Below are 6156 nucleotides of genomic sequence, written 5' to 3'. Positions count from 1 at the left end.
GTGAGGCCAGGTGTAGTGATTATAGATGAGCTACACCTGCGCCCCACCGCCGGTATCGAGTCCCACGGAGGAGATGGAAGGATATAAACCTGGAGCGACTATAGTGAAGGACGAGAGAGGACCAGGCCTGGGACATTATTTTATGTTTTGTTTTTTATTTTGTGCGCACCAGTCGTCCGTGAGGGGCTGGTGCGCTGTTTTGTGTTTATTTTTGTCATTAAAGTTCATTTTGATTGTGCGCTGGTTCCCGCCTCCTTCTTCCCGATGATCAGGAAGTTTTAATTCATTACATGGACACTGTGCTTTAGTTTTTGTCCAAGATGAATCTCTGTTTTGATTCCTTGTATATGGTATTATTAGATTAATAATAAGATGAACACAAACACAGCAGCAGGTGTAGAAGAGAGCAGGACACACACTAACTCTTCTGGTCTTCCTCAGTTTGTGTAAATCCACAGTTCAGAGTCATTTACACAGTTTTGACGAGCAGCTGTCGTCAGCGTCTCATGTTTCCAGCAGAACTCACTAGAAATCACATCTGGGACTCATCTAATGTCTCTGTGATGACATCTTCTCGTTCCTCCAGAAATTAATTTGACACACAATGTTTTTAAGTTCACCTACATTCTACTCCCAAACATCATTTATAACCTTAATAACCCTAATAATAAAACATTTATAGTCTTAATACCAATCAAAATATCATCATATGAACTCAAACTGATGTCAGGATTCAATCTTTCTTTGTGAACGTCTAAGAAAGTTTCCTAAACGAGACTCAAACAGCTCAGAGTCAGTGAAGAGCACATTTAAACTCACATTTCTATGATCAGATTTGGGCCAAATAAAACGAACAAACATATACATTAAACAGATGTTTTATATGGAATAATAAGCATATTGTATCTAAATCTGAATGAAAATCTGGTTTTGGTGAGGCACCTTTTGAGCAAGAAGGTGTTGTGTTAACTTGTTGTGAATAGTTGTCTAAATGTCCTAAAGAATATGCTGTAGTTGTGGATGGTGTAAAAACACATGTCCCAATCTTCTCTGCAGTGCTTGGATCCTGCTGACACTGCTGTGGCTCCAGTTTGTTCTCTTCTTCCTCTGTTCAACACAATCATCCACAGCTTCAGCTCTTTTTCAGACGGATGTTGTCTCCAACTTTCTGGAAGAACTGTGTTGATGCTTTGATATGGATCAAATCTGGAAATGAGCTCCTCACAAAGATTTTAGCACAAATAAAGGAGAAGAAATGTCTTTCAAACTCATTTAGAAATATTAGCCCAGTCACTTTTTCCTTGTAAACAGATTTGACTGTGATGTTGAGACACTTTTTTTTTTTTTTGGAGATGTACTTGATCAACTCTGGTTTCACACACAGGGTTTAAACCAAGCGAGGATTACTGAGAACAGAACACAATTCATGCGAGTCTCACACATCCTATTAACCCTTTCAGCAAATGCAGCGCAGAGCTCTGTTTATGTTGGTTTGGAGTTACACTCGGCACAATTCAAGTCCTCTGAAACTGTGTAAAGAAACACATCGAGCGTAAACACACACACACACACACACACCGAGTCAGGACATTAATGTCAGATCTCATCTAGCAAGCAGTGTATGGACAGAACAAGGGGAATATATGCTGTGCTAAATGTTGAAGTGTCACAGTATTGCTCTTCATATTCAGTTCAATACCTGGAGAGAGCAGAAAACATGAAGTGTGAATCAAACCAATGGCAAGTAAACATGAACGCTGCACAGAGGAGTGTGATCTTATCTTCTCAGTGTGAGCACATCAGGTCTGTAAGTTACTGACCATCCTCAGCTGAACCAGTGACCCTAAAAGAAGACATCTGAACACAAATGGAGAAAGCAAGGAGGTTCGGTGAGGAGAAAAACAAGCTCTGTCTTGCTCCTCAGCAGCACACCACTATCTGTGAAACCTGCGTTAACTCCTTCAGACAAACACAATCCTTTCAGTTTCTGAGCCAGATGTGTCATATTAAAGCCGTTCGGAGCGGGTCACACTCATTCAGAGAAGAGCAATGTCTCAGATGACCATCCTTTGTGTCTCTTATCAATATGAACATGTGCAATGCTATCTAATACTGGTTATAAATGTAAGTATAGTTAACAATAGGATTCATGCTGTCTCTCATATATGTTTCTTCAGATTATTGAAAGACACTCGAGGTGTTGAATCATTGGTTTCAGAGAGATTTCTGACTCAAAGACAGAGTTGTGTTCACTAAAGCTGAAGAAATCTCTTGATTATCGTCTGCTCAGTCCATCTCTGTTCACAAACACACCTGGAAACTACATTCTGTGGAGAAATAACATTCATTATATTAAAACATCAGTCTTTCTAAACTCATACCACCAAGACGCTCTAAACTGAGTTGAGTTTAGCTCTAAACAGTAACTTTAAAATAAATTGGTTAAGACAATATCTTCACAATTCTTCATCTGTCTGAATATAATTCCTGGCTTTATTTTCTCTAAATTGGGCGTCTTATAATTTCTCTTGATGTGTAATTATAAAACTGAAAAACTTTCTAAATTTGACCAACAAGTTCTTGCTCCTGGAGTCTTACACAGAAACACAGTTTTCTGATCTGGAATAATCAGGGGCGTGTCTAGAGCATTTTCAGTGGGGGGGCCATGCTGGGGCACTGCCTCCTAATGGGGTGTCCGCCACTGCCCCCCCCCCCCCCCCAAAAAAAAGCGAAATTCTAAAGTGTATTACGTATATGCTATTGATTTTATTATTATTTTTAACTTGAATAAGTTACTTGTAAACAAATGCAGTAATAAAGCACATTTTTGATTACTTTAGTTTTTGTCATCCCTGTATATATCCATTAAGTTACATTTGAGAATACATATATATATATATTTTTTTTCATTGAAAGAAACTCCCTATATCTTTGCTTCTTTTCATGGCTTGCCACTGCTCTCTTCCCTGCCTTCAAAAGAAACACTTATGTGTGTCTGTTTTTCTCAATCTCAAAAAAAAAAATTCAAATTGTAAATGAAATGCACAGAATGCATCCACAACATTTCATGTGTAAATGGCTAAGTTAGGCCTGACAATTTAACTGACTCTCTAACTGACTTACTCTCATGCATTAACAAGTAACGTGTCACCAGACAATTATTATTATGGAACATTCTGTGCATATTGTCATTTGGTGCAATCTTGCTATGTGGTCACTGTTACAAAATAAACTGATACAAAATATGCAAATCAACATGACATATTTATTGTTTGATAACCCCCATCGTATTTTACTTTTATTGTGTTTTATTAAACGTTGACTGAACGTTCGATTGAAATCAACCACGACCAACTCGAGCAGAGCCTGACGGGGTAAAAACATTGATCTGAGAAAACCATACAAACATTTTAAACCATAAATAAGGTTACCTACCAGCTCTTTTGCTTTGTTTGGTGTCTTGTGATGTGTCGTTCTTGAACTACGAATCTTTAATGTGACTAGGGAAGAACAAGTCGTCTCTATGACGGCGACATCACTTTGATTGTTTTTTTTTTTTGGTTTTTTTTTACAGTGGATTCTAATCTTCAAAAATGACCGTGTTGTATGATTTATATCTTTTGAGTTCACCCTTCAGATTAGACTATAGAACTGTAGTGTTACTTGTTTAGGATTCAAAATGCTTTTAATTTATGTCATTATGTCCTTTTTGAGCAAGCATCTTATACATATATTATTAAAAATGGATTAAAAATTAAACTAGGCTATAAATACTTTATTAGATTATTAGATTATTATATAGCCTAGTGTTTATTTACTGATAGACAGTCAAAAAGACAAATTAATCAATATTTTATTTATTAAAAGGTTTTATTTATTTATAAAATAATAACACCACAGATCCTCAAGAAACAGTAACAAAGACACAGTGACAGAAATGTCAGAAATAGCGCATGGGTCTGTCACGTGATTAAGGAATGATTTGAACCCGAAGACTTGTCAGACACGAGGTGAGTTAATCACAGACTGAAGACCCAGGTCAAGAATTAATTAATTAAGTCCAAGATCGCGACGAGCGTTGTTTCTCTGAAGACGCTGCACTTCTTTGAATCCCGAACTTCAGTAGAGTCTATAGACTGATTTGCCATAAAATGAACCAATCACAAGACATCTTATAGGGGGGGCACCTGGGGTGGCCAATCGAATTTCAGGGGGGGCCGGTGCCCCCCCTGGCCACCACGTAGACCCGCCCCTGGGAATAATGCCAATATTAGTGTAGAAATAAGTCTTTATTTAGTCAGCGTTGGTTTAGTAATGGGTTGTTCTCAGTGAGTCAGTGATTGAATAATGATGGGACTTTATTAGGGTTTCCAGACTTTCTCTGAAGATCCAGAATTGCTCTTCCATTAAAAGAGTTGAAGGCTCTTACTATAGGGCCGTTCCTCAGGTGTGCATGTGCTGTTCACAAGCAGTGTTTCTACATCCACACTTTCTGTCTGTCTCTAACCTCAACATACCTCTGTCAGCTTTAAAACCTCACAACTACACTATTAGATCCTGCTTTTTACAACACAATATCTTCTTCAGATGTTACTAGTGTTGATATCTTGCTAAAAGCTTGTTGGATAACTCTGCTGTCAAACTGTTGTTAATAAGTGTCTCAGTTTGATCATAAATCCTCAGTAATGTGTGAATGGTGTTCTGATGTCACAGAGACTGATGAACACACACTTGTTCTCATCCACTGATGAAGACTTCTTCACTCAAACCATCATGCTGCAATCACAGAAGAATAGAAATCAACATTCATCTGAACTACACACACTCTTCACATCTCTTCATGTTAGGATCTTCACTCATTTCTTCTAATATTAATGTCCAGGTATTTCCAGTAGCTCTTCTGTCAGTTGTTCACTGATATATGTGTATGTTGATGTGTCAGTCTTCCAGAAGCTGAAACAATAGCACTAGGAGAAGATGAAGTGATCTGAGTCTGAAGCGGTTCAGTTGTCTACAGATAATCCTGCTCTTGAAGAGCTGCACACTGTTGTCTGCTGTGACACAGCTGTGCTCAGATTGTCCCACACATCTCTCCTGTGCTGACTTCTGTGTTTCTAGAGGATCATCCTCATCATCCTCCACAACTTCTGGATCAACAATGTCCTCATTCAGAAGAGCAACATCTGCACAAAGACAGGACTCACTTCCAGGAGCTTGAAGAAGAAGAAGATGGAGCACAGCTGCTCTTCATCCTCTGAAGGCTCTCTCAACAATGAACTGCTGTTCAATCAGAGCTGTGCAGGATTGTGTTCATTACTAATGATAATAATACTAATACGAATGTAATCTAATGTTTTCATGTGTTGTTAACATTATCCACTTTATTTTTTATTCAATGCTTTGAGCATGAACACAGAAAGACATACATTACAAACACTGACTGAGATTACACTCAGTTTTCATTCACACTCAGTACATCAGAAAACGAGATACATGTAAAATAAAATAAATGAACAACACTGAAGAAAAACTAAATAAAGAAAAAGAAAGAAAGAAAAAGATAAAGTAGGGGAGTAACAGAGTAACAGAGGAGTAAAAGGCTATGGTTTTATCCTTAAATGACAAAGCAATCGTAACTCTTTCCCATGAGAGGATCAGTCTTACAGATCATCTTTGTGTATCAACAGATCATCATTCCTGAAGATTTGAGCCAAACTACTCTGAAAACACAGCTCTTCAACTCTTTCTATCTCCAAACAGCATTAAATCTGACTCTTAACAATTCTTTTGCAGGAGAAACATGATTCATAATTTACTTTACATTTAGGCTTGACAGGAAATGTAAGAAAACTACTTGTTCCTTGACTAATTTAATAATTTAGAGGAGTTACTCACATTATATTTATCACTAATATCATCATAACTCAATATATTCCTGAGTGGTCATAACATGTGAGTGACCATGTGTCTGTCTTCCAGCACTCATCGATGAACAGAGAGTTTCTATTCACCAAAATACATCTGTTATTCCAGATAGATGTTATGTGTGCTAAAATTATCTTTAAAAATCAGTTTCCAATATAATGATACTAGATGATGAAAAGTAGAAAGTTTTATGAGGAGTTTAGACAATTCAAAATCACATTGTAATGAAAA

Source organism: Carassius auratus, chromosome 1 (genome assembly GCF_003368295.1).
Source record: "Carassius auratus strain Wakin chromosome 1, ASM336829v1, whole genome shotgun sequence".
Classification (NCBI taxonomy): domain Eukaryota; kingdom Metazoa; phylum Chordata; class Actinopteri; order Cypriniformes; family Cyprinidae; genus Carassius; species Carassius auratus.
Note: the sequence above shows the minus strand (reverse complement) of the source record.